The sequence below is a fragment of the Pteropus alecto genome, unplaced genomic scaffold (assembly GCF_000325575.1).
Source record: "Pteropus alecto unplaced genomic scaffold, ASM32557v1 scaffold8, whole genome shotgun sequence".
Taxonomy (NCBI): domain Eukaryota; kingdom Metazoa; phylum Chordata; class Mammalia; order Chiroptera; family Pteropodidae; genus Pteropus; species Pteropus alecto.
Window position 1 is genome coordinate 11,993,171 of NW_006494609.1, and position 12,463 is coordinate 12,005,633.

General features: G+C 35.5%; 1 pseudogene; it reads right to left on the reverse strand.

The window, feature by feature from the left end:
* Positions 1 to 1,813: 1,813 nt before the first annotated feature.
* LOC112473968 lies at positions 1,814 to 1,932 on the reverse strand (annotated as a pseudogene).
* Between the last annotated feature and the right edge of the window lie 10,531 nt (positions 1,933 to 12,463).

Below are 12,463 nucleotides of genomic sequence, written 5' to 3' on the forward strand. Positions count from 1 at the left end.
CCATAAGAATACTTAACAGTGTTTTATAGAATATTAGTCCCAACCATTGTTAATAAGTTTCACTTTAAGAGTGTTACATAATTTTAAAAGTTTGTTTTTCAAGCCTGTTTAGCAAAGTTTTGTGGATTTATTGTAAAATTTTTTGGAGAAATTAATATGTATTATAAATATCAAAGAAGAGAAACTTGTATAGGATATATTCCAAAAAATTATTTGACAACAGACTCTTTTTTTTTTTTTTTTTAATTTGCACTAACAGTCATGAGATGTGGATACATACTCACGATGGTATCGTGAAGGTTACTTTCATATGTTAACTTGGCTGGGCCACAGGACCCAGATATTTGGTCAAACATTACTCTGGGTGTTTCTGTGAGGGTGATTTTTGGGTGATATTAACATTAAATCAGTAGCCTTTAAGTAAAGCAAGTTTCTCTCCAAAATATAGGAGGGGTTTATCTAATCAGTTGAAGGCCTTAATAGATCTAACACTGACTTCCTCTAAGCAAGAGGGAATTTTAACAGAAAATGGACTTCAGACATGAACTACAACACTGGCTCTTCCTTGAGTCTTCAGACTGACAGCCTACCCTGCAGATTGTGGTCACTCAGAGAAAGCAACATCTAGATAAGCCTTTGTAAGCTGGAATGCCATGCTACTGGGCTTTCAAATCTTTTATCATGTTCCTTTTTCCTCATGTGCTCGTTATTCCAGCTCAGGAGAGGCTGATGACAGAGGCTAGTTGACATCAACTGGCCAGTCATATTTTACACTTGATTTTTAGCATCTCTCCCATGGTTTATGCTCTCTGGTAAACATCAGTACGTGATACAAAGATTGGCATACTTTGTACCCACTCCCATATGTCCATCCACATGTCTTAATTCCAGACTGTTTTGTCTCCAATCTTGCAAACTTTGTCCGTACATGGAAGTTTTTTGCCACCATTTTTTTTTTACAACATCATAGAGTTTGCCAGATTGTGTGTTTTAAGCAGGACTGCTTGCACCATAGCCTAGACCTGTAATAGCTCTGTCCTAGTCTGGGCCCTATGCAAAGACTCACATAGCGTATAAGCTAGACCACTATCCTTAGGTGTAACGTATGCTTCCTTCAGAACCCCAAAAGATCCCCTAAAGTGTTTTGCTTCCTTTTTCATGGTAGGATGTGCAAATACAAAGGTAGGTTTGTTACTTTGGAGGGGCAGTCCTAGCATGCTTCTGACAACTGAGCCCCTAAAATTTTTAATAATGCGGCAGGCCCCGGGATCTCTTTTTCCTCCAAGGAATCTGTAAAGTCAAAATATTTGGGTGTATCCATGCAAAAGTCCTCAAGTGTCAGAGTACCAGGTATTTTGGTTTGTGTTTTCAAAGAGAGCCCTAATCTTGACATAATACATATGTCTTATTTGGGCATTTAACTCTCTTTGAAGTTCAGCCACTTTGATTAATAAATGTTAGGTTTGGTCCTTTACTTCTATACCCTCCCGCTAAGGGAAATGAAGGCTCTTTTGTATACATACAAAGATGCCCTCTGTTTCATACCAGACATTCGGTTCTATGCTATTCCATCAGCCTTTCAGTTATTTTTATGTAGAAGAACAATGGTGTTTAGCAATAACAACTTAAAGTCTTATCCTTACAGCTACTCTTTTCTTCATATATCTCAATTGCCTGATATTTCATGGCCAGAAGCATATTCCCTTCTTTATTTTTTAATTTTAATTTTTTTTAGGCAAGGCAACTCTTGGTTGACCTCACAGATTACAAGGAACTTGTCAGTTTACAATCCCTTATTTTTTTTTATTTTTTACACCTACAGCACCTGGTCTTCCTAGGCGGTCTCCCATCCAAGCACTAACCAGGCCCAACCTTGCTTAGCTTCCGAGATCAGACGGGATCGGGCTTGTTCAGGGTGGCATGGCCGTAAACCCACCTATATGCCCTCTCAATTTGCCACAAGTGAATTTTACCAATTGGAAGGCCACCTTGTGCCAGAGGCTGTCTGCGCTCCATCTGCCACAAATAATTGATTCCTTATTGCCAGGTGAGCTGTAAGTGATCTAGGTCAAAATCCCATTTGTTTCCTGCAAAAATGGACCATCCTCTATGTTGTAGGTTGAGTTATCCAGGTGCAGATGAAGAAGGGGAGTCTAAGGTGTATGATGTTGATTAGGAACCAGCACCTATGAAAGAAATAGGGTGGAAGAAAGATGGGACAAAGGCCTGACAAAGCCTGGAGAAACTTCAACCAGCCCAGTAGGCAGCTCTAGAATAAGACTCTTAACTCTGCCTGGTTCAGCCACAGATTGTCATTATCCTCGAAAGCTGTGAGCTTAAGAAAGGCAGCTCTCAGAAGCCGAGGCAGACCTTGAAATTGCTGAGAGCTGGATGATGTCTATTGATCATGCACACTCTACTGCTGGGGAGCAAGTCTTTCCTTGAATGGGGCACTAGGAAGACATTTCTGTGCCTGCTACAGCAAGCACACATCACTCATCTAGAACACACACACATACACACACCACGGGTGGGGGTCGGGGGGAAGGGGAGACAGAGAGAGAGAAGAGAGAGTAAACCTCAAGAATGACAACTTAATTCATAGTGAACCTAGAGTGTTTGACTAGTCCCCACAGTCTCTCTTTGAGCGCTAGTACATTGACTTACAAAGTTGAAGGTTTTAAATGACTGTCATTTGCTACCTGTTAGACTGAGAAAGAATCAACAGAGTGATTAAGTTTTTGGCTGGAGACATGAATAAAGTTGTCCATGTGGATCGATGTCACCCTGCCACTAATAGTCAACGACAGTGATAGCTAAATGCCTCCGGGGCATCTGCTTGATTGCAGCTATTACCATAGGAACAGGCCTGGCCAGAACACCTCTCATGCCTTCCTGTAGTAGGCACAAAATGCCTCCTGATTTTTTTTATAATAAGCAGATTTTTTTCTAGCAGATAAGTCTAGCCAGCTTATTAACTATTATAAATTTCAAAAATTCTAAAGGTGTATTTCATGGTTCTATCGAAATTCAGAATCATATATATTGATACTTCTGAATGCCAGAAAACAATTTCAAACATTGGAGAGAAACTGGGGATAAGTAAAACGGTAATTTTACTCTGCCTTGCATGTAACTGAGAGGTTAAGACTGATATAACTATTTTGTGACTTTCCTCTTGGGTCTACTAAAAATAATTTTAATATCTATAATTTCTTAAATGTACTATGTACCAGGCACTTCATTCATATGCTGTATTTTTATTTCAAAAAATAACCCAGTGACATGTATGTGGACATTGAGGCTCAAACTCTATATGGACGTTGCCTAGGATTCCACGAGAGGCTCATGGTTTTGGAGCTAGCCACTCTATGAGACAGCTAGCCAGATGAAACTTTGGCATTCAAAGCAGAAAGAGAAGCACATTATGATTAAATAGCATGTCCGCATTCATTTTAAAATGTTAATCTTACAATGATTTTTTACTTTGGGCGGGGAAGCGTCTTGTCCCCTTCCTAAAGATGAGAAATTTAAAGGATCATGAGATCAAAATGATTCACAGAAGATAACGTGGTTAGTCATCTGAAGATACGGAAATTGAATCCAAATGTGTGTGTTGCTCTTTTTTTCCTTGGAAAGGCAGTCACAAATGATGCATAAAAAATATTATATGTAAGCTTTTAATAAAAACAGTAAGTTCAAGTTGCATATTGCCAAACTATCCAAACGATCTTCCACAAATAATGAGTTTTGTTTGAGGAAATTAAAACATGGTTTATTGGAAAGGGTACTCAGCTGAGCATTCACGCCTGAATTTCAGGCACCGTTTCTCCCCTAAATTCTACTACAAGAGAACTGTTGCTGCTAAAGCTCCAAGTATTGCTGCAAACCTCGGCTTACGGAGATGCCTCCCTGCTTCCCTGCCTCCCTGTGGCCAAGGCCCTCAGCTCCATGTGTCACATACATGTCATGTGCTTCTCATTAATGCATATGAGTTGGGTGTTACCATCCTCGTTTTCTAGGTAACAAAATGGAATCCTAGAGAAGTTAATTGCTCAAAGCCAAAGAATGTATCTAGTCATTAAAGAAAGTATGCTTTAAAATTATAATCATGAATTTGCCTACTGGCTCAGTCATCTACCATCTTTGTAAGCTTGGAAAAGTTACTTAACTTTCCTGGTCTCGGTTCTAAATGATGGAATTTGGAACAGGTAGCTCCTCAGGATTCATCCAAGTCTAAGTCTTCGTGTGTTGTTATCCTTCTTTCTTTCTTTCTCTTTCTTCCTTCCTTCCTTCCTTCCTTCCTCCTTCCTTCCTTCCTTCCTTCCTTCCTTCCTTCCTTCCTTCCTTCCTTCCTTCCTTTTCTTTCTTTCTTTCTTTCTTTCTTTCTTTCTTTCCTTCTTTCTTTCTTTCCTTACTTCCTTTCTTTCCTTTCTTTCTTTCCTTTCTTTCTTGCTCTCGCTCTCGCTCTCGCTCTCTTTCTTTCTTTCTTTCTTCCCTTTTAAATTTAGGTGGGCCTTTTGTCCTGCTAAGCTCCCATGAAACTCCAGCAATTTAATTGCAACTCATAGCATCAGGATGTTGCCTTAGAAATTAATCGCAATGCCAGCAAATTCCATGCTTCATGAATGGAACCCCTATTCTTAGAATCACACATAATAAGCCTATGGCCAATTAGAACTAACTACCTGGAGCAAAGGTAAAGATTGATGATGTAAGGGTGATAAGGTTTTCTGAGGGGCCGGGGGAGGCAGTGTGGAGTATTACTAACTCTCATACATATTTGGTCATTATCTCCCAAGCTCCATTTGCCACTTGCATCCATTCTTACATCTCCATGAGCCCAACAATTTTTTCTCCTTTTTTTTATTGGCTTTAAACTTCATTTTCATTTTGTTTTATTTTTGTTAAATGGACTGCAGGAAGCTAGCTCTGAAGTTGTCCAAGACACCCAGGAAAATACAAAAAAAAAAAAAATTTCCATTTGAGATTGGTGATCATTGTATGAATTATTTTCTTTCAGCTTTGAATAAGACTAGTAAAATCATTTAGAAATTACAAGGCTTAAATAATTCTTCAACTTTTGTTTATTAACATGCAGAGCCTTGAGTTCGGCAAACTTGGTTGAAATGGAATTTGAGCTATTGTAGTCTCTCATAGTGAAAGGAAATTACATAGATATTTTAGGAATAAACTAAAAAATAAGAATACCTTTCAAAAATACATTATATTCCAAAAATTTAAAGCAATTTACAAAGCAAATTCTTGGTATACTGAGAGGGTTTGGGATTTCATGTCAGAGTTAGGTTTGAATCTCAGCTCTAACACTCTTTGATGTGTAACCTTGGGTAAGTTCCTTCATCTCTCTGAGCCCCTGCAGTGACATAAGAATAATAATATTTACATCAAAAGAGTTTCATGAGGATTAAATGGGAAAACATTTATAAACTGTCTCATACAGAAAATGACAAAATGAGGCCCCTAATAATTGTTGATTATCTTCATTAAAGAGACAGGTAAAATCTAATTTCTGGTACCTCATTTCCTAGTGAATGAGAACCGAAGAGTAATATTTATGTTGGAGAGAATAATATTCTTGGGTGACCTTCAGGAAAAAGGGAGCTTTGCATCCCTTCCATTTAGAATTGTTGTGCCAGGAATTACTGGACAGATTCATTTGAAATAAGAACTTTCATACCTGAGCCACTGCCCAGAAATTATGGCACCATTTCTGGGAAGTTTTGAAACCACTTTGAACTTACTTTCTAAAGTTGCTTTGCATTTCATACTGCTGGGCCCCTCTCCATATCCATGACTTGGCTGGAGCTGATGCTGGCTGTGCCAGCATATTTTCAACTTGATCAAGGCATGGAGGCCTGAAAATTTCATGAGATTCTGTTTCTGTGAGATTTCCAGATTTATACCAAGCTTTACAGTTCCCAAGGGGATGCATAATTCAGGGGAAAAAAAGAGAGAGAGAGAGAATCTACCAACTATAAGATATAATGTTGGCATGCTTAATTTGGGAATTACGGGTTGATTGGGAATGTGAATACTTAGTTCACCTTTAGTGGAAAAAAAGCTCTTATTGTTTTATAGGACTGCCTTTCAAGTCAAACAATAGAAGAAAGTTCATAGAAATGAACAGAATAATGCCTGGCAACACTAATAAAAAAAATAGAATCAACTCTTGGACTGAATCAAACTAAGTATGTGTTCTCCTGGACTTAACCATAAATTTACTTACTTTTATGCCTTTTTAATAGAGAACTATCCAAAGCACATAAACTCAGTAGTTTCTTAGGCATTATCAGACATATCTGTTAAATGAAGCACTGGTCCTTATTTTCTTAATTATTTATTTTTTTAATGCAGTTGCTATTCAACCACCAATAATAATACAGTTTACTGCCTCCTTTTATAAATTGCCCCTGGAAAAGTATTTTCTATTAAACTACATTGATTATGTAATGGCTAATCAATTTCCTCCTTTTAATCAGACAGATAAGTGTCACTCAGTTTTCGGACAGCATGAGGCATCCAACATGGCACATTGATTTTATCCTATCCAGGCAAAGGGAAAAAAAACATGGTGGTTTAGTTAATCTAGAGCAACAATGTTGTGGAGAAATATTCACTTTCTTTCAAATTTATAAAACTATTAAAAACAAAAATGTCACTTGACTCTCTCTGCTGGTTTATAATGAGGGTTTCCAGACTGAGAAACATTATTTTATTCATTCATTCATCCATTCATTCACTCAGCAAACAATTTTGAACATGCATTATGCACTATGTTCCAGATGGAGATACAATATATCCTTTATTTGATGTCCTTGTCAACAGATTCAGATAGAATTATTAAAGAATGGATTTTAACATAAATATTCAAAGAAATGAATTTAATTTTCAAAAAAGTAAAGTATTCTTCTTTGATATATATATATGTATGTATATATATATGTGTGTATGTATATATGAACATATATACTGCTAAATTTGACAGTGATTGTTCCAAGTTTTGTATTCTTATCCAATGTAAAAAAAAAAAAAAAAAGCTTGTTTACCAGTGTTTTATGCAAAATTAAAATTTGAAACTATCTGAAAATAGATAAGGAAGATTAATATGAGTCAGGTTAGTTTCACATAAAATCAAAACAGGAATAACTTGATATGAGACATCTTTTCTGCTGCTCTTGTGTTTTCCATGATCATTTTGTTCATTTCTTATAATCAATATGTTGTCGTCTAACTTTCTTCTCATTAGATTAAAAGAGATACAAATGGGCCATGTGTTCAGAAGGTTAAAATGCAAAGCAGTTGTTTTTTCAGTGGATAGTGGATGATAATGACTCTCTTCCATTGGCATTAATTAGTTGATCACATCCAGCCTTGAAGTCTGAGATACAAGATTTTTACAACACAGCTTTCATAATTAATATAATGATCTAGGTGCAGAAGGCCAAGATTTGGATCCAACAGACCTGGATAGGGGTTCCACTTATATCAATTATTAGCTTCATGACTTTGATCAAAATCCATTCAATCTATTGAAGCCCTAGATCTCTTGCCTGTAAAATGGAGATGATACAAAGATCTGTCCTTTCACAGTTTCAGACTCTGAACATCAGAAATATTATCACATGAATGCTGGTGGAGTCCAGAGTTGATTTTAAAATGTGGGTTTTCTTTCACGCCCTTGAGGAAAGCAGAATGAGTAAAAAAATGACAGAAGCTCCATTAATCAAGGTGAGTAACACTAAGTACTGATACGGGTAAATCTTGAACGCTCAGGAAATTAATACAATATAATTATATGACATATTCCTCACACATCCAAAGCAGTCTAGAGATTGTTGTCCCTTGGAACCACAAAGTTTTGTGATGAATCTCTACATTTGGCTAACAGAGAGTAACATGGCAAATGAAGAAAAGAATCTCATGGAGAATTTAGGACCAGTTCAAAATGTGGTATGTAACCGCTTTACCCACTTTATACAAACTAGAACTAATTCTGTGTATTCACCAAGATATAAGTCTCTTTGAAATGTAGTGTTTCATCGTGGCCATCAGAAAATAGGAAAACATAATCATGAGTGCATAGAATCAAATGAACCATAGCCTTCTTAGAGGATGAAACTTACCAAAGTTATCAAAAAGTATTTCTGAGAATAAAAGAGTTATATACAAAGTTTGATGTCTAAATTATGAATCACAGAAATTCTTCTCATTCTATGGTCTTCAAGTTATTATCTAAGGAAAGCACTGCTTATTTTTAAAAAATGACAAAAAAGCACAGAATAAATATCAAGTCCAGTTGACCCTTGAACAGCATGAATGTTAGGGGCACTGACCCCCCAGCACCACTGAAAATTGTATATAACTTTTGAATGCCCCAAAACTTAACTACTAAGAAACTACTGTTGACTGGAAGCCTTACCAATAACATAAACAGTTGATTAACACATATTTTGTAAGTATATAGCATTATACACTGTATTCTTACAACAGAGTGAGCTAGAGAAAAGAAAATGTTATTAAGAAAATCATAAGAAAGAGTATATGCATTCACAGTATTTATTGAAAAAATTAAGCATATAAGTGGACCCACACAATTCAAACCCAAGGGTCAACTATACCTAATTAAACAAGAAAATTTAATATAACTTGAGAATTACTACTTTTATAGCATACTCAGTTATATCTGTCTTTGATACATGCAAAATTAGTTACTTGTATTTTTTTTACACGCATTTGTTTGGTTGAATAATCTTTCAAATACAGAATCCCTTGAAGAAAGAACTAAAGAACTTATAAAGTGATAGTACATGATCGTCCTAGATATAATCATTAGACATAATATGTATTTAAGGAACTCTAATTTGAAATAAGCAAGAGATTCTTTGTGGTTGGCTCTTCACCACTGACTCTAGCTGTGGTCCTCAAAGTTTGATTAAAATTATTGGATGGATCTTCAGTATTGACCAAATCAATCAGAGAATCAACAGAAACAGGCATGTTCTTAATTGTCATGACCTAACCACTGACCACAGGACCCTTTCTTCAATGCCAGCCAAGTAAATGAACTTAAATGGTGAGTTGTGAAAATGGGGCTTTGGAATTGCTAAGCATTCTCATCTGTCTTTTTATTTGCCTGTAATGAATTCCAAGTCTTCATTATACACACAAAAGAACAGAAGTTCATACAAGAAAAGTACCTTCCTAATTAAAAGAAAAAATGATTTCTGATAGTCTAGTCTTAGTTCTTCCTATATTACATAAAACATCTCTAAGCCCCAGGAATCTGTTCTGACCTATCTAAATTCTGACCTAGACAAGTTATAGTTCTTTTTACTCATTCAGAACTATAAGTAAATAAGAAAAGAAAAATAAATCAAAGAAAGAAATAAAAAGTTGAAAAAAATTACCAAAGGAGAGTTACTGGTGTTTGTTTGTTTGTTTGTTTGCTTGCTTGTTTTTATCTCAATATAGACTTCTTTTACTTTTTCTACTTAAACTTCTCTCTTTGGTCAAGTCTGCCAATTGTATTCATGCTTTTTTGTTTTTTCATATTAGTATTCTTTTTACTTTGGAAATGGAAGTGAGTCAGAATCTCCCTCTAAAGCAGAAGTTTTCATTTCTTTTTATTTAATTTTTTGGCCACATTCAAATTAATTGCTAAAAATTAAAAATTGGGCAATGTGGCGGAAAAGAAAATCCCAACTCCAGGTCAACATTACAGAGCCAAGTGACAAGGACCGTTTTAATCTGAGACCCCTCTGTTCCAATTCACATAAGGCTTCACCATTCCTTGATTAATTACCCCAAATTGGAGTTCAGCACCACCAAACACTTTCCTCTACCTGGTTTAATCTGTAACATGCAGATTCTTCATTCCTGGAGGCTTCTGAGTTGGCGACCTCTCTCCAATGCCCTGTAGTATGCCATCAAGGCAGATCTGGGGATTGAACACTTGATGTTTTACTTTCCATCTCTGTGGCTTTATAAAAGTAAACTTAACTCTCAGTGACTTCACCTGTAAACTACATGTGATTAATTCTATTTTATAAAGTTGTTTCTCTGACTATGTAACATGTGAAAAACCTTACATATACCCTGATTCATAAGAGATGCTCCATAAGTAAACTTCTTTCAATCAATAAATATTCCAAGAGAATTTATTAAGTTGCTGCAATTTTCAAAGTGCTTACAGTATTTTAGCAATGATGCTATATTTTTAATTGGCTATATCCAACAGATTTACAAAAAATAATAATAATAGCCATTATTTATCAACTACATTTAGTGTACCAGAAGCTTTTTTAAACACAGAAACATTAAGTATTAAATTGTGTATATATATATGTATATATTACATCTATTCTGTGATTGCCCTGATATCCTTGCATTGAATAAGACATGAGGGCAATGGGTGGTTGAGTCAATTTAAAGTTCACTTAAAGAAAAAGTCTCATAAATAAAAGAATGACAGATCTGCACTTGGATATAATAAAAGTATGATAATTATCATCCAATAGTATATCATTCAGTAATATCAGTTTAGGAGGTTGATACCTGACTAGTCTAACATCACATTTAGAGCTCAAATTCTTAGCCTCAACAGGTGCTAAAAACAAAGAAGGGTCATATAACCCATAGTCACGTGCTAACGGCCAAGCTGTCATTTTTTTAGCTTCTCCGTTGTAAGCATATTTCTCTCATGGCTTTTCTTTGGTCAGTGCTTCTTTACTCTGAGAACATTACTTGTGCATACCACACCTGTTTCTGCCAGGAGACAGGTGGCTTAAAAAGGCAAATAGGCCTAGATCCCGTGACATTTTGTTAAACAATGAATGATGCAAAACAAAATCCTTTATGGTTCATGAAGTCTTGCTAATAAGGCAGATGTCCTCTGTGCATTTCCTTGGGGCCTAAAATGCAAATATTGATGTGTTGGTAATCACTGGACCTTAGTTTCAGTAATTGTTTTTATCTTCATTATCTCCTATTATTCCCCATTAGAAATCCATTCTCTGCTAAGAAATTCGAGGCACAGAATACAACTGATATCCAAGGTTTAATGGCCTTGCCATCAATAAATTGAACTAAATCTCTCTTTAGCAGTAATGATTCTTTAGACGGGGCATCAGATAATAGCACCATGGTCCTAGAATGCTCAGTGATGATTCTTACATACTAAAACTTAACATTATGGCTAATTTGTCATTGCTACCTATTCTTTTAGGCATTTTGGTTATATTTCCTGATAAACATCTTATTTTAGCTCACAAAGGCTTTATTGACATCATTAAACTATACAATAGGACACCATCTCTCAGTTTTGACAATGCTAAAGAACATATTACGCCAAATGGCCTAATAAAAAAGTACCCAAGTTTCCACTTAGTGACATTAAATACAAAAAGCAAGTTTCGACTATAATACCAATTTTCTTGTCTTTTGCCAATCTTAATTCCAAGTATTTTTCTTTTCATTTTGTTTTGATTTTTCCTTAATTTTCTAATGGTTTCTTAAATATGTCCTAGTAAAGCTACGGCTTTCTCTTCATTATATTATATAATAATAATATATCACTTGTTTGTATAATGAAAAAAACCAACAGGAAAGAGTAATCAGAAGTAGGAACTGAAAGGTTACACTCTGGCAATGATGTGTAAGTTTGCTGCCATCTGTAGGCTGGCAGCAACAGTCATGGCCAAAATGAACTTGAAGACTAATCTCGCCCACATTATTAATATAGAAATTAGGTGTTTCTTAACAATTAAGAATCCTGAGAATTTTAGAAGGATGTCTGGTCAATATCACTCTGCTTAATTTCTCCCTACATAATATTTGAGATTTTTACTTGGAGTGAAGACATATGAGTCCAAAGTGAAAGAAGCATGAGTCAAAGTTACAAATTTAAAGTAATATTAGGATAGGAAATTCTTTAAATAGAATATATATGTTTCTGTTTGTTGACAATTAGTAAATTTTTTAAAAAGCAAAAATAGAAATTAAATACTAGGATATATTTTTGTCTGTCAATTGAGATCAGTGTTGAAGCCTTATATAATTTACCCTTTGCCATTCTATATTCTTTAGCCAGTAATAAAATTCTCTTCTTTACCATTCTATACCATCTTTTTTTCCCCCTAAAAATCTGAGTCAGGCTTAGTATTTACAACCACTAAATAAGAGAGGAATTTCAAAACGCTCTTTATTTATTCACAGATTTTTCTTTTTGCCATAAATAGCCAAGCCTCTGTGAATTCATATTTCAATGGGAGCTCTGACCTATACAGTTTTTTTTTTTTTCAAAATATTCTTCTTTCATCACTCTTCTGCCTCTAGATTTAGGAGCCAGTGTGGACTCCTGTACAGAGCTCCTCAGGGCCAATGCCAGGATGAAAGAACGCCAACTTGGTCATGGCCCAGATAACATTTCTTCAAATAGGCCAAA